The sequence below is a fragment of the Phyllostomus discolor genome, chromosome 13 (genome assembly GCF_004126475.2).
Source record: "Phyllostomus discolor isolate MPI-MPIP mPhyDis1 chromosome 13, mPhyDis1.pri.v3, whole genome shotgun sequence".
NCBI lineage: Eukaryota > Metazoa > Chordata > Mammalia > Chiroptera > Phyllostomidae > Phyllostomus > Phyllostomus discolor.
The window spans coordinates 15549439-15566950 of NC_040915.2; the positions used below are offsets into that span (position 1 = coordinate 15549439).

The 17512-nt window shown below is 37.6% G+C and overlaps 1 protein-coding gene and 1 long non-coding RNA gene across 9 annotated transcripts in view; both read right to left on the reverse strand.

The window, feature by feature from the left end:
- NR3C1 (nuclear receptor subfamily 3 group C member 1) overlaps positions 1-17512 on the reverse strand; it is a 100757-nt gene that overhangs the window by 47859 nt on the left and 35386 nt on the right. The gene's annotated exons all lie outside the window — the stretch shown is intronic.
- On the reverse strand, positions 7586-8048 carry LOC118497893. Its single transcript, XR_004900405.1, has 2 exons — positions 7847-8048; positions 7586-7809 (listed from the first exon to the last, which is right to left on the reverse strand). It is a non-coding gene; the product is annotated as an uncharacterized LOC118497893 (long non-coding RNA).

Genomic DNA, 17512 nt, shown 5'->3' on the forward strand with positions numbered 1-17512 from the left:
TTACAATTCCAATGCACATTGGTTCTACAGACCTCACACCCTCACTCTGGAGTGCTCTCCCGAAGAAGAGACAGGACAGAAGAAGAGAGGATGTCTATATTCAGCTACTTAACAAAGGCAGCCTCATTTTAGCCTTAATTCAGGTTATGATTTTCCTATCTATCATGCCATCGGTACTTTAAAATAATTAGAGAAGAGTTCTAGGGCTTTGAATAATAGATAGGAAACTGGATTTTTGTGTTTTCCTCCAGAAAGTTATAAATCTGGAAAATTAAAATTTCCCAAATTTGAAAATCTTTGAATTACAAGGAAAAGACTGCCACCAAAATAATTTTCAGACCCCAGTAAAGTCTAAAATGAAACATTCTTAAAACATGTTAACAAGGGATAACAGCAAAACTGAAATGACTAGAAACTTCAAGGTTTACACATTTTTAAAAAAACTATGTAGCAAACAGTCTTTCAATTTAGGCAGAAAACAGAAGAATCAGAAAATCAAGTAAGATTCCTTTACAATCAGAAATTGCTTGGCAGAAACAAGGTTATTGAAAACTGATTTCTGATGTTACTGAAGCAACAATGAGGAGGTGAGTTAAAGTGTTGTATAACTTGCAAGTTAAGTTTTAATAAGTAGAACTGTAAAGGGAGTCTCTTTTCAGAAAAGCAGCTTGTCTATAAGGAATCTCCTCCCTTACTCCCTCTCTTTTCCTGATGCTTAAATGCAACAGTATATAAAATGTGCATTTGATACAGAAAATGCCAAATTTGCACATATCCTTAAATATACAAAACTGTTTTGGAATTATCTTTACTGCAATTTATTCTAATCGTCTTACTAAAGTAGTAAAAAAAATAAAGACTAAAGTTCAAATTTTTTATTTAATAAACTGTAATCATTACTGTTTGTAAGACCTCAAACTGGAACTAGTACTGGCATTTTCCCCTTTTAAAAAGGGGAAAAAGTATTATCTGCTTTTAAAAACAAAGAGAAAAAACTTGCACCTGAAAACTTATACCTTAAGCCAGTGATTTCCAACCTTTTCCATCTCATGGCACACATGAACTAATCACGAAAATCCTGTGGCACACCAAAAAATACGTGTTTTGCCGATCTGACAAGAAAAAAACCCATAATTTTGATTCATTCACATGGGACAGCAACTGCTGTGTTGGCTGATGTCATTTTTTTTTATTAGGGAAGAGAGGTCAGTGCCTCTGATTACACAGTCAGGTATTTTGTGTTTTAAAAATTCTTGTGGCACACTGGTTGAAAATCACTGCTTTAAGCCAGTGCCGCTACTTCTAGGCTCCAACTCTGATGTTAATTATTTTTACAGGGCTACTACATTGTTAAAAAATCACAGGCCTTCTTTTTTCCCCCAGTAAATGTTGTTCACATTATATGACATGACAATGTAACATTACAGACATTAGACACTGGCTCTTTGGGAAATCTATTTTACTATACATAGAACTGGAGATTGCCAGGAGCTAATTAGGTACAGACTTTTTCTACCTAAGGATTTCAGCCTAAAAAGGCCACCTCTTCCCACTAATCAAGAATATGCAATCATATCTCCATTATAAAAACTTAGGCCAAATTAAACACAGAGGAGTATCATTTGTTAAAATGATTGATACTTTCAGGAAGGTAATAGCTGTCAAATCTATGCTACTAAAATAAAGTTTTCATGTAACCCTTCAAAAGCCAACAGCTTTGTTGTAGACAGGATCAAGTCCAAATACCCCCAGTCGGCAAATACAGCTCCCCAGCCTGTGCCAATTTGCCTTTGCAGGTGGAGCTCTTAGTCCTTTAAGCAACCACTCCAGTGTTAGCTTTCAATCATTGTCCCCCGGCCAGGTTACCTGAATTCTTGTCCACTTGTCTTTCTGGTCTGAGGCCTTGACCCTCAAAACACAGGTAACCGAATGGAGTTACCTCACCCACGGTTCTTGAGGATTCAGCCCAAACCTCGGGGCCTCCACAAGGTCTAAAACTTTTTCCAGCACATAGCTATGATGGTGGATCCGCTACTGATTTTACATCAACTCACCTCTCTGGCAGCATACTTTGGAGCCTCAATTATAAGATTTGTAACGTGACTTCTAAGGAAACTACTGAAAATGCTCACCACCACTAAACTACAACATTCAGTGAGTGACTCCAAACCAGGGCAATGACATTGTAAGGTCCTGTAATGCTGTTGTAACAAGCGGACTTAACAATCAGATGAACTGGTACAGTTTATTTCAGCTTTATGATTTTCAGATTACATACAATATGTACAAGTTTATACCTACTTGCTAAAATTTGTTACTCCAAAACCAACACCCGCAGTGCTATCTGGGCCATTTGTGGATACACACCTTCCCAGCTGAAGTGACACTACCACCCTATTGTAGCTCTTTGCACTGTAAACAGTGTCCTATTCACGGGATATTTAGTACCATGTTTTCTTTTCGATTTCTGTGCTTTCTGTGGGTGATCTCCCTGGCACAGCGCTGAAGTGCTTAGTATTCCTAAGCACAAGAAGGCTGTGATGTGCATTAAAGAGAAAGGATATGCATCAGATAAGCTTTGATCAGAGATGATTTACACAGCATGAGTTCAATGTTAACGAATCAACAATATTTATTAAGTAAGGTATCTTTAAACAAAAAGAAACATAAAATAAGGTTATATGCTTACTGATAGACCAGCAAAAATGTTGTGACCAGAGGCTTGTAGGAACCTAACCCTGCACCATTCTTGGCTCATAGATTTTGAAGGGCCAGGTTTGGCATGTGGGCTGTAGCTTGCCAACCCCTGATGTGGATCTAGATGCATTATCCATACGCACCCACAATCTGCATCAATTATGCATAACCATCCATCTATCCTTCAATATGCCCCCCACTGATCACACCTTCATGCAACAGAGATTGTTATATTATATACCTGTGCTTTTTGTCAGAATATTAGTTTTTCTTTTTCAAAAAGAATCTAAGGACTCAATTTTAAAATTGTATATAAATGTAGAAAGATAATAGGTCTTACTATATTTGTAAATATTTTCCCACAAATGCTCCTTTGGATTATTGACAAAGGAAAATACCCAAATAATTACTTTTTTCTCCATGCACGCCATCCTAGAGAAAATTTATAAAAATTCCTAGTTATTACTGAGTAAGGTGTGGTAAAACTGAAGAGGGTGGTTGGGGGGAAGAAGCCTCTTCTGGTGCACCATTTTCTCTCCTTAGCCTTCCCAGCCCCCGAAAAAGGGTGGGGAAAATCCCAGATGATCATGCTGTCTCTCTGTGGTGGTGGTGGGTAGAAATGGGGGCACTGTCTTCCTTCGCTGCTTTGCTGTACAGAAACCATTGACACTGCTTTCCTCACAGCACCGTCTGAGGATGGCTGTTCCTTCTGTAACCACTTCAGTCCGAGATTCCAGCCCCCAAAAGGGGATTCACAGCCCCGCCCCTTCACTCTGCCATTGCTGCTACTCTCTTCACCACAGCTTCTTCACCTCTCATGTTTGACACGTGAGGTGGAATCGGCTCCTCTGTACATCTCCTGAATTTTGCTACCGCTTATCCTTTCAGAGGACATCACTCCTTCTTGTAGGTCTACCTCAGAACCTGGCTATCTTCCTCCCCAGCCTGTCACCCCCCACTATCCACGGCTTGATGATTCTACCCACACACAGGCCTCGGTTTTGTTTGTTTGTTTGTTTCATGGTCCGAAACACAGTATTTCCTAAAACAGCTCCTTGTTCCACCTCCTAACCCACTCCTTTTCTACATTTGTCAGAGTCTTGTTTCATTGCCTTCAACCCTCCTCCATTTTCCTGATTGCTTTTTCATTAACTGATACATTTAAAAAATATTTATCGAGCATCTCTCATGTACCAGGCACTACAGAGTGAAAACTGCACACGTGGCCTTCCACTCTCACGGAACTTTTAGACCGTTGGGGGACACAGGCAAGTGAGCAAACTGGGTGCAACACAGCAAGATAACTGCTGGGGTGGGGGAAGGCCCAGTGCCACGATGGTGCTGAGGATGAGGAGGGACATGTAATCCGGATAAGACCAGGGACGAGATTCGAGATTCGTTTGAGGATGTGACGTTTTCACTGGGTTTGGCTACCCATGAGGAGTTGGCTATGCAAGTAGAAAGGATATGGGCGTTAGAGGTGGGGTGAAGAATAAGGAACCACATTATGCAAAGAAATAAGGAAGTAAAAGCAGTTAGTAAAGGTTACAACATAAAGGCTTACCAGATCATAAGAGCCCTGATAAGTCATAGCAAACCGTTACACTGTCCTGAGGCAGTGAGGACCCTAAGGCATTACAAATGGGGATGACCTGATGAGCACCTGCATGTTTGAAACCTCTAGCTGCAGTGCAAAGTACAGCCTGCAGATGACAAGAAAGCCAGTCAGAATGATGATGCTACAAGGGTAGGGCAGCCTGAACTTAAGGCTAAAGAAGAGAAGATGGTCAGAAGTAGGTGGGCTTGTTAAGTATTCAGTTAGTCAAATCCATGAGGCTTGATGACTGAAATATGGGGACAGAGGGAAAAAGGGTAATTAAAAATTATGTCCAGATTTCTACATTGGGGAATGAGATTGACAAAGTGCTGTACATCTGCTGAGACAGGGACTGTAGGAAGCAAGAAGAAGCATGGGGTGGAATAAGCAGATGGACTGTACTGGAGACGCTGAGTTTGAGAGGCCTATAACTCACCCCAGAGAATATACTCACTAGGTAGTTGGAAATACAGTTCCCTCTTATGTGCAGGGGATGTATTCCAAGACCCGAGTGTATGGTTGAAACCGTGGATAGTACCAAACCCTATACATACTATATTTTTTCCTATTTAAACCTTTTCTCTTAAGGGAAGCACTTGATGGCTTCTCTTTGGCATAACCAGATTGCCAGCATCTCCACTCGTGTGCTTTGGGGCCATTATGAAGTAAACTCTAAGGGTGACCTGAACACAAGCACTGCGAGACCACAACAGTTCAAGCTGATCTGATAACTCAGATGGCTCCGGGAGGGGAGCGCATACAGTGTGGATCTGCTGGACAAAGGGATGATTCATGTCCCAAGTGGGATGGAGCAAGATTTCATCATGCCACTCACAACAACATGCAAGTTACAGCTTATGAATTTATTTCTGGAATTTTCCATTTCTTATTTTTGGACCGGGGTTGACTATGGGAAACTGAAACCACAGAAAGCGAAACTGCAGATAAGAGGGGACTGCTCTAAGGGTCAGGAGGTCAAGAGAATGTGTCTGAGCTGGAGATACCAAGATGATGGGTATCCACTGCACATGGATGGAAGGCAAATGAAGCAACAGAAGAGGGTAAGATTACACAAGGAGAAGGAAGAATGAGGTGGCAGCCTAGGACAGAGCGCTGAGAAGCTGCAAAAGGAAGAGGGACTGGCAAAGAAGAGGCCAGAGAGGTAGAAGGAGGAAAACTAGAAGCATTGTGTTATAAAAACCTTAGGAAGAAACCCTTACAAATAGGATCCTACTGTCTGGCACAGGGTGGTGCCCAGTAGGTCACTGGAAAGTGTCCACAGAACTTAACAACAAGAAAGTGATTGGTAACTTTGGAAAGATGTCACTGGAGTGTAGAGAGAAACCAGTGATTCTCCAAGGTCAGCTGCCTCATCCTGCCCCCAGTGACCACCCCCTGCCCCACCTACCCCTGTGCTTCCTTCTCCAGTGCCACCTCTCTGCAGGTCATGCGTTCGTTGCCTGATCTGCACAACTGGCTCGTATCACAATTGCCAGAGTAATTCTTCTAAGACACGTCTCACAAACTGATACTGGCTCCAATGCATAATGGCTGTTGATGGCCTTCAGAATAAAAATCTGAAGTCCTTAGCATGACATACAATGGGCTCTGTTATCTGGTCCCAGTATATGTATCTGGCTGTTTCCCCACATTCCAAACAGTCCACCTCCACACACTTGACTTTGTAAAAAGGGCTGATCTTAAATTTTTATTTTAAACATTTAAAAAGTAGAGATTTTCATAATGGACATGCAGGTGAGGGCTCTCTTCATTTATCCCAACACAGTGAGCAGACAACACCGGACAGCAGAACTGACACACCACACAGACACTCCCGGTGGTGTTCCGGCATGAAAGCCATGATTCCAGGAGAAGAGAAAATTGTGTTTTTTTTCTAACATTTAATAATGGATTTTATAAATACTAATCTTTATATTACAAAACTTTCCACCCTACTATCAGTTCACTAATTTATTACATTCTCAACTGAGTAAAACGACAAAAGAAAAACAAGGCATAGTGGCTTTCTTTGGAAAGGTTCCCTCCTACCAATCTTGCAGAAGCTGCCTGATGATTTCCAACTGGAAGACAGCAGTTTGTACAAACTGCACTAAACCAGCGAGATTTAGAGCTTTCTAGTTATACCACATGCTTATTAGGAAATAATTATATGGGTTAAAAACCATTTAAGACTTCCAGACCAATTTTAATCCAAATAAATCAGGGAGGCCTGTGGCACGTCTAAGGCAGTGTTGAAGATGACCTAACAGGTTAAGCAGGTTTTCTTATGTAATTTTAGGCATAGCTGAATCCCTCACAACATTCCCATTCTCTTAATTTTGTTCTCCTTTGTAGCTTCCTAAGATTTTGCACAATCACACACGTGGACAAGCATGTGGACATGCCCCCACACACTAAGCACAGTGCGGTGGTAATAAAATATGCTTAGCAAAGCTGCTCCCCTTTTATAACTTACTCTGCTTGCCATGGTACTATATCATAGTACATGGCGAATGCAATAAATGATACAAATTGCATGTAAAGACATATAAATGATAATATAAATGAGATGATCCTAGGATCAGTCATCAGAGGATTACTGTGCACTTTATAAATCCTATATTCAAAGCAAATAATATTTATTTAAAAAATCTCCTTAGTGAGAATGGTACAATGAAAATTTATTATTATAAAATCAAAACTTCGATTTGTGAATTGTTTATCCGAGGCAGCATGGTTTATAGAGGAACTCTGTGAAGTCTGTCACCATTCTATAATTATAACTTAGTATGTTCTCAGCTACAGAAAAACCATTTTCAGTCATATTGCTTGAAATCTCAACATCTTCTATAACATACATTTCTTATCATTTTTACATGCTGGGTTTATTTTTCAGCCACAAAATATTATTAATATTTAAATATGATAGAGTACTCCTATAATGGCCACAGCTATTATGTTACCAATGGTTCTTGGAAGAAATATCAGAAGCATTTGGAGGGCTTTCTCAAATTACAGATTTCTAATCTCAAACCTCCAAATTCTGATTTGGTAATCGGGTGTGTATTCTAAGAATTTCCCAGGTGATTCTGACTTCGTGATTAGCTACAGAATCCAATTTTTACTCATCATAGTCTTTTTGTGGCAATTAGAGGTGAAAACACATAACTTATGTTACATATACATGGGGCACAAAATCAAAATAATTTATATTTGGTGCCTCAGTCATTGCTAATTGTTTAGTTGAATTCAAATCAAGATGAATGTCTTGACTGAATTTTTTTTTGGAGGGGTAAACCACCATGGATAACTTTCAGAGTCAACAACCAATTTCTTAGTATTATTTGCATCATCGACTATTCCAATTTTTAGCTCATTGCTATAACTTAAAGCATTATTGTATAAAAATGGAAAATGCTAATCCCAGTTTTGACCTGCTTTTCTAGTTTTCAAGAAGAAAGGAATTTCGTATTATTTGAGTTCTTAAACACTGGTAACAACAGAGATGCTCAAACCTAAACTTTCTAGGTTTTTTCTGTGTGCAATGTAGACACAACCACAGGACTTACTGAGTTTCGTGAATGAGTTTTAGCTAGGTCCAAGAAGTTCCTCAATTATAATATTAAAATACTGTAAGTATATGTGTTTCATGCATTTTTTTCTTGGGAAGAAGGTCAATTACTGTTATCAGAAGAAGTTTATGGACTAAGAAAATGTTAAAATACTGATTCAGGGAGCTAATTGAAGGTTCACTAAAATATTTTCATATTTGAACAAAGATGGGCAGGCTATCTAAAATCAGATATACTGGTTCCAGCCTGCAGTTGTATTAGTTTTAAAATTCAATGAGAAGGCAGGTTTTTAAAAGAGCTAATCAAGGGAAACATATGCTAATTCAATAAATATCTTTTTCCTCCAATGAAAACTTACTAATTTTTTTAATAATCTAATTTCATATCATGAAGTTAAACTCTACCCTGAAAGGCTTTCAGATATGGAAAGCATTTAAAGGTGAATAATATAAACATTGCTCTATGCTTAAGTGATAGTTTTAAGTATATAAGGCTTTATTGTAAAAAAAATTCTTCTTAGATTGTAATGTTTTGATTTTTTAATTTGGACAGAATTCCCTTCGTAAATTAACAAGTAGATAAAAATCTGCAAAAATCTTTTAGAAGCCTTCCAATTAGTAATTTTATTCCATAAAACTGTTCTAATCTTAATTTAAAAAATCTAAGCACAAGTATTTTTTGAGTTGTGGGTACAATATAACAGAATATTTAGTAACACCATTAGGTCTTGACTGGTTTTTCAGTAAAAAAAATTGTTCAGGATTCAGCAGCCTCCACTTTTCACGCATTGATGACACTCAACTGCCTTAGGTGCTTAAATGATTCACCAGCTCCAAACAAGTGCTTTGGGCATAATACATCCTTAGAGAAAAAGGTAAAGCTCTTTTCCTCCTTTCTAAGGGTTTTTTTTTTAATCTTAAAATAGTGTTGGAGAGTAAGTTAAATACTTTGCAAGTAGGTCAGAGAAACTTCGAAATATAATCCCCAATAAATCAGACAGGGTGAGGGCAAACCAATTTGAAAAATTCCTTTAAATGATTAAAACTTCCTTTTAAAAAGTTGTCATTATTTTGTGAAAGATATTCAGATCCAGTGAAACAGTACTAATAATTTCCAGGGGACTTCTAAAAGATCTTGCAGACCCTGAAAGACCTTACAAGGTACTTAATAAATTAGTATGATTGTGCCTTTTCCCATGTTTAAAGAAGCGGAAATGAACAAGTTAAAAGGCATTTTCCTAACCCTGACTGCAAATCACAAGCTTACCGCTGGCTGATGCCAGCTGGCATGGTGCCCATTTACAGTAAGTTGTTTACTCCCTGTCTACCAATCACACCACAGAGCAGGAATGCCTACAGATACAGTCAGACTGTCTTTTCAAGACAGAACAACAGAGAAAGAGGGATTTATAAGCTTGATCAAATTCTCAGAGGTATTAATTTTAATATTGCTCCAAAATATCCCAATCCAGTTTCCATAATCTCCACATTTTTAAGTCAAATAACTGCCCCTTAATAGACAATTTTAAAATAACAGCTTATCAGGGGAATGGGTGGGATCCTCTAACCATTTTAAGTACCTACCTTTTTAATACAACTTTTAAAGGCCACAACATCTATCTTAAAATGGATCTGAACTTAATCGATCAGACTGAAACCTTTAAATAGCAGAATAAGAGAAATGGAATGTCTAGAGAAGGAGTAGAAAACAGGAAAAATGAACTCTGATTATTGTGAGAAGTGGATAAAAAAACACAAGGACTCAAAAAAGTGATTCCTGGTTTGCCCTTGAAATCAGGTTTGCTGCTTGGCCCTTGGTGAGCTTCTCTGTACCCACACCAGTCAGTTCAGGGATAACTGGGTAATAAAAAAACCTTTTTCTCTTGGAGCAAACTTGTCTGCTATAGTTATTCTCCAGATGTCTTCCCAAGGTTATGCGCCATCACTGGCATCACGTACAAAGGGAATGTCTCAAGTTCTCTCTATCAACATCAGCGTAACCACAGAATTAGGTCAACAAGCATTCTGAAAACCCCCCAGCTCAAAAGACCCTAGGAACCAAGAAATACTTTTTAAGCCACACATCTGTGACCAAACAATTAACAACCACAGGAATGAGAGAGATACCTTCAACCGCCTCTGGAAAGAGGGAGCTAATGACACCGCAGAAACACCCAAAGCTGGCTGCTCTAACACGGGCAGAAAGCATGGTAGTGTGGATATGGCCTCTCTCATTTCTCCCTGCTACAGGGCAAAGGTGGGCTGACAGTTCCAGTGTGAGGTTCTTTTCACCTAGTAAAGCTATTGTAATAATCGTAACCTTCATATGTTTTTCCATACAAAGAAGTGTAAATCTACTTTTGCCCACCCTATGTGCTGTTTGAGCCAATTTTTCAGTGGGTTCTGGAGATCTTTTTTTTTTTTTTTTTTTTTTTTTACAATGATAGTACCATAAATAAATCACACTTTCACGACAGCTGTTTTCTAGAATCTCAGCAATTTTACATAATTTCCAAGGCCAAAAGGCTGAACAAATTGTTTTATTAACAATATAGGATTATTTAGACCTTCAGAGCTAGTCTGGATTTTTTGTTTTGTTTTGTTTTTCCTCTGTGTTTTAAGTCAACTATGCCCAATATTTTTGGAGTTTTAGTCCCTGCAACTTTTGGTCTTATAATGTTTCTTCTACTATGTCTTTTACCTTTTTGTGCGTCTCATAATTTTCATTTCTTCAAAAACAAATGTGCCAATTCTATTAAGTAATTCACGAAATTATCCCATATCACTTTCTAAAATTTGGGGGGTGAGGGGAGAGTTCAGTGTTAGTGATCAGCATACTTAGGTTAATTTACTTTTTTAGGAGCCCAAATAAGAAAGAATAGACCCAGACAGTACTGGGACTAGCTATAGAGCACAGTGCATATGCTGTTTCTAAGATCTCATTAGGATGTGAGGTTTATAGACTTTAATCAGCAGGCAAATAAATAAAAGCAAATTATATCTTTGTTTTTATAGTTAATACCTAGAAAAGTACCAGACTCATGATCTTGGAAATTATATAATTTATAGCTAGGATTTCAAAATAACGTTGAGGAAGTGGTACTACCTCACTTCTTCAGTCATTTCTAAATCAAAAGGGCTAAAAATCATCAACTATTCATTAAATAGATCGAAAGTCTTATTTTATATATGTAACATACTCCCAGTGCATTTGCTGCAGGAAGCAAGTTGGTTTGTCAACACAGCCATCAATAGCTTGATGCTAAGATTATATATAGTATTGACAAAGAAAATTCAAATTTAATAGGTTGGTAAAGATAATTATTATAGGAATAGTTCCATTTCTCAGATAAATTTCTAATGTTCATGTTCCCTTTCAATTTTAACCAATGAAAGAGACAGGAACAAAAAACACTGTTTTGTTAGTTTAACAAAACCTTATTCCATACAAAATTGAGCACCACAGCATGAGGAAGCAAGAAATTGAACAAAATCAAAAGAGGCTCATTTTATCTATTAAGCGAAAAATAATTCTCTAAGACATTTAAAAAGAACCGTGTCATCTCCAGCTTATAGCTGAATCATGGAAGGGCAGTTTAGACTGAGAGCATTCTCTACAAATGGGGGATACCATGCTCTCCTTTTCCTCTTTGCCTCCCCATTACACCCTTAGGAAAGTTTTTCAGAATAGTACCCGTAAAATAGTACAAAAACATTTCTAACACTCAATAAAAAAGAAACTACTGTGGTAATGTATTATCAGTTGTCCTCAGTGGGGGAGAGGGGATCTCATACCTTCACTATTTTATTCTAATTTACTTGTCTCCTATTTTAAGGTGGTCATCTATGCCTCATATACCTTCCCTGTTCCTCACCTTTCCTTAAATGCTTGTTAGACTTCCAGGTCTAAAACTAGTGCTAAAATCTTGGTTTACTAGTTAACAGAAAAACCTGAAGTAAATAAGAAAAAACTTAAGCAGTATTTTCTTGAACAAGTGTGTGTCAGTCAAGCAAAATGACCAGTTCTTTCACTTAAAAACAGCCAAGTTCAGATGGCTCTGGGCCATTGTGTGCTACTGGACAGGAAATGTATTGTCAGTAACGTTCGGATCAGGCTAAATGGGCCACAAGGAAGTCCAGAGCAATAGTGCTTCTCTCACATCCTTTTTATCAGGAGCTCTCCTCATTCCCCACCCCAATAAACAAAACATTTGTATCACCACTGTAAGTTCTGTTTTTTATTCATCCTTTCAAATGTTTTGCTGCCCAGACATTATTATTTAACATTTAGTATGGAGAGGACTCCCCAGCAAAGATGTTAGCTCAGCAGTGGAAAGGTCACAGGAGGACATGAGAAAGGAAGACAGACCCTGGGACATCTGCATTAACAGCAAGTGTCCCACATGAGTAAATGATTTAATTTTGAAGGGGGAGAGCCTTAATGCCATTTTGATTGAGTCATAAATACGACAGTATCCTTCCAACACTTCAACCATTACAACCATTTAATATCTGGTACCATTAAACAGAAAGGAAGTCTACTACAAATGGTAGCAAAGAATTCTGCACAGAAGAGCCTCCTGTTTTCTTTTGCCTGCAGTTTTAACACACTCTAATACATTTCTCCTAAAACAAGTTTCAATTTTTAAAAGATTAAACTTCACACAGAACATAAAACAGCACTCAAATTCCTAACATTAACCTGTATAGAAAGCACTCAGGGAGATCAGTGAGGCTGTTTTGATAAAACCAGTAAAACTGAAATGTAATGTCCTGCTTACCATTAAACTTTGTATTTAAACAGAGTTTGAAAACCACTGTCCTAAAACCTTACTTTGTCACCACGATCAGCCCCAACCATCATTTCCAAACCCACCCAAACCTTCTTCTCCTTGTACAGACAAAGCCCACAGCCCAGCAAGACCCCAAAACCCGAATTGGCATCACTCTCCCAGTTTCCTGCAGGAGCCCTCCTCCCATCAGTACATCTTCTCAGTGCCCCTCAACAAGCCAATGTCATTCACGTACCCATTTAAAAATGGCTTTTTAAAAACATTTTTATTTACTTGTAGAGAAAGGAGAAGGAAGGGAGACAGAGAGGGAGAGAAACACTGATAGGCAGCCTGCAACCCAGGCATGTGCCTTGACCTGGAACTGAACCAGTGACCCTTTGGTTCTGTAGGCTGGGGCTCAATGCCTGAGCCACACCAGACAGGCCTAAAAAAATACATTTTGAGTGACTATAGTAAGTCTCTAGATTTCTGCTTATTCTGGCCATTACTGCCTTAGAAACTTCCTCAACAAAAGCTTTCTCTTATTTTCCAAAGTACTCAATGACTTCTGCCACTTGTGAATCCTGAAGTGACTGCCTTTATTAATAAATGGGCCACATGGCATATAGTCAAGACTGCTAATAGAGAAATGTATATAATTGTTCCCTCAGCTTGGAATTTTCAAAATCAAGCTTTTATTTCTAATGAAGAAAATAAAAGCCACATCTGAATTTAAAAAATGAAGATTGGAATCCCATGTATTTTATAGAAAAAGCTTATATGAGTGCATAGTTTGATTTAAATGGTATCCAATAAACAAACACCACCATACAGATGAAAATGGCACTACCAACGAAACTGCTGGCTGGTGGGCAGTACCACCATGGAACGACTGGAAATGTTTGCCAGCTGCTACATGAAACAGATCTCCCATGAAAAGCAGGTTGATGGAGAGGGCATGAATGCATACTTTTCAAACAACTGCAACTTCTCTACAAAAAAGCTTACTTGTTCCAAAGTTGAACTTATGATGACAGTGCAGGACCACCTGTATGTTAGACAATACAAGAAACTTGAAATATTCTAAAGATAAATAGTACAATAGTTTGCAAGAGCTCTAATACTGGATTTTGGCCAATATGAATTCATCATCCAAACCAAGGGCCATAATATATTTTTCCTTATTCAGAATTAGGAGACTTTAGAGAGGAAACATTTGGGATCTACAAAAAGTGCTTTTATATAGGAGAGTAAAGTCAGCAAACAAAATGGTGGAATAACAAACTCCAGATTTCATTCTTCCATAAGAACACAGAAAAAAAGGCAAAAACTGTCAGAACCAACTTTTTTGGATCTCGGAAAATTAGCCAAAGGCTTGTAGCAACCCAGAGAATGCATATTCAACTCCCATCCCACCTTGCAGATTCTTGGTAAAAACAGTGAACTTTGGGGTGTTTTAACATACCAAGCTCAGCAGTAGCCATGAAAATAACAGTCCACATTCCTGGTGCCAGGAAGTAGCAGAATAAACTTCATTTGCTAAGAATTGTGATGAATAATTTTTTTTTTACCTTTCTGGTGGCTCCCTGGAAGACCTCAGAAAGATTGTCTTTATGTTGCCTAACTCATAATGGGCCTATCGTGCTAAAATGCTACACTTCGTGGGTAAGAGGGGTGGAGGTACAGCATGGGGCAGGGTTGGGGTGGAGGAGGTAATCTGTTACAAACTTTCAGGCTAATAATGTCTTAGTTTGCTTCTTTCTGAGATGATGGATAACAGTTGGAGCAAACAACAGAATAACCCAAAAAGCTTAGGAGGAAAGACTGGGACTTTGGAAAGGTCTGACACATTCCTGGTAATCCAGAAGGGCCCAAAGATGAGTAGGCCGTGGGTATGCCCAGGGAGGACCTAAGAAGGCCCCAGGCTTTCACCTGCTGCTGCTCAGATGCTCTATGGATACAGCAGTGAAGGCTCAAATGGAGCTGGAGGAGCGGAAGGCGTACGCTGGTCTATGTGCACACACTCAAATATGGCTCCTAGGCAAAGACAGGGAGATTTTTTTTTTCCTTCCAGACATTTAATAAATTTTTAGGGTCCACAATGGACAAAAAATACAAATGACAGAATTACTTCAAAACAGTCACTAAACAACCAACCAACCAACATCTACAATACATGGCAACAATAAACACTATAGAAGAGGGACAAACTCTAATTTCCAGAGTTGGTACATTGCAAAATTTAAAAAAGGCCAGAATTACAGAGTGTTCAAAGAAATACGAAAGTATGGTACACGCACAGAATAAAAACATTTAAAAAGCTGCCTGAAGAAGCCCAGAGGGAGAACTTTGTCGACAAAGACCTAAAATATGCCAGTTTAAATGTGTTCAGTGACATAAACTATGTCTAAACAACTAAAAACCTAATTAAACTAAGATTAATAAAGAAAAATTATAAAACTGAACGAAATAGAAATTTTAGCACGGGAAAAGTATGATAATGTGAATGAAAAATTCACTAGAGGGGCTCAACAGCAGATGTGAGCAAGCAGAAGAATCGGCAAACTTGAAGGTAGGTCAATGGAGAGTATCCAGTCTGAGGAACCAAAAGAAAAAAAACAATGAAAAAGCCAGCATCTCAGAGCCTGTGGGACAGCACCAAATGTGCATAATGGAAGTAACAGGAGGAGGGAGAGAAGAAAACCTTGAAAATATTTAAACAAATAATGATAAAAAACATATCAAGTTGAAAAAATATATATGCCAAATTTGATGGAAAACATCCAAGAAGCCCCATAAATTTCAATAGGACAGATTCAAAAAGATTCACAACTATACACATCATAGACAACCTATGAAAAGCTAAAGACAGAGAGAAGTAACTCATTGTGTACAAGTGATTTTTAATAAAACAGTTGATTCCCCATCAGAAACTATGCAAGGGCAGACCAAAAGATAGGAGAATAACATATTCAAAGTCCTGTAAGAATTAATGTCAACCAAGAATTCTACATGTAGCAACACAATCCTTCAATAATGAAGGAGAAATTAACACATTCCTAGGTAACAGACATTGAGGCTGTTTGTCCCCAGCAGACCTGCCCTCCCATGAATGCTGATGGGAGTCCTTCAGGCTGGAGTGAGAGGACACTGTACAGTGACTCCATGGGAAGAAATGAAGAACAGCTAACTACATAAGTAAATGCACAAGACAGTACAAAGGTATCTTTGCAACTTCCTTTTTCTTCCTATCTGATTCAAAACACAACTGCATAAGCAATTGTTATAAAGCTAGGGAGACAGGCATACAATGTATATAGAGAAAATCTGTAATAATAATAGTGTAAAGGGGAAGGAGCAGAGATATATAGAAACAATGTTTGTGTACACTAGTGAAATTAAATTGGTATTAACTCAAACTAGAACATTGTTACTAATTAAGATGTTAATATAATCTCCAGGGAAACTCATATGAAAATAACTTGGTAGATTGGTAGAATGAATTAAACAAACATAATCCAACTTTATGCTATTAGACTCAACTCAGATTCAAAGACAAGAATGGATTGAAAGTAAAATCATACAAAAAGATATTCTATGCAAAGAATATACCATAGAGCTACAGTGGATATATTAATATCAGACAAGAGAGACTACACAAAAGATTACTCCCAGTGATGAAGAAGGACATTGTAAAGTGGTAAAATAGTGAATAAGAGATATGAACACACATGTACCTAACAAGAGAGCCCCAAAATATATGAAGCAAAACAGAATTAAAGAGAGAAATAAGCAATCTAATAATATTAGTTGGAGACCTGAATACCCCATTTTCAGTAACAGAACAACTTGACAATATCAGCAAGAAAACAGAAGACTTGAACACGATCATATAGCACCGATGATATCTAAGAAACATCTACCCAACACTCTACCCAGCAAAAGAATAGTCATTTTTCTCAAGTACACATGGGACATTTTCTAGAATAGACTATACATTAGGCCATGAAACAAGTCAAATAAATTTAAAAGTTGAATTCATACAAAGTATGTTCTCTGACCACCTGGAATAAAGTTAGAAATTAATAAACAGAAATTTGGAAAATTCACAAAAACAGAAATTAAATAACATACACCCAAATAACCAATTGGTTAAAGAAAAAGATCAAAAGGGAAATTAGAAAATATCTTAAAACAAATGAAAACAAAAATACAACATACCCAAATTTATGGGATGCAGTGAAAGCAGTGCTAAAAGGAAAATTTATAGCTATAAACATCTACCTTGTATGCAAATCAATAACCCTGTCTTCCACCTAATGAAATAAGAAGAAAAGCAAATAAATTCAAGACAAGCATAAGAAAATAAATAATAAGTACTAGAGTGGGACTAAATGAAATAGAGAATAGAAAAGCAATACAGAAGATCAATAAAGCCAAAAGTTGCTCCATTAAAAATCAAAATAACTTTAGCCAGAGTGACTAAGAAAAAAAAGACCTAACTTGCTAAAATCAGAAATGAAAGGGTGAATGTTACTATTGACCTTACAGAAAAAATGATTTTAAAGGAATATAACAATTGTATACCAACCAGTTAGATAACCTAGATGAAATGCACACATTCCTAGAAACACATAAACTACCAATACTATCTCAAAAAGAAATAGAAAATCTAAATAGACCTCTAACAACTAAAGACATTAATTTAGTAATAAAAAAATTTTTAAACAAAGTCTAAGCAACACACCTGGTGAATTCTACCAAATATTTCAAGATGAATCAAAAATAGTCCTTTCCAAACTCTTCCAAAAAAACAGGAGAGAAAGGAAACACTTCCTAACCCAGTCTGAGGCCAGTATTACTCTGGTATCTAAG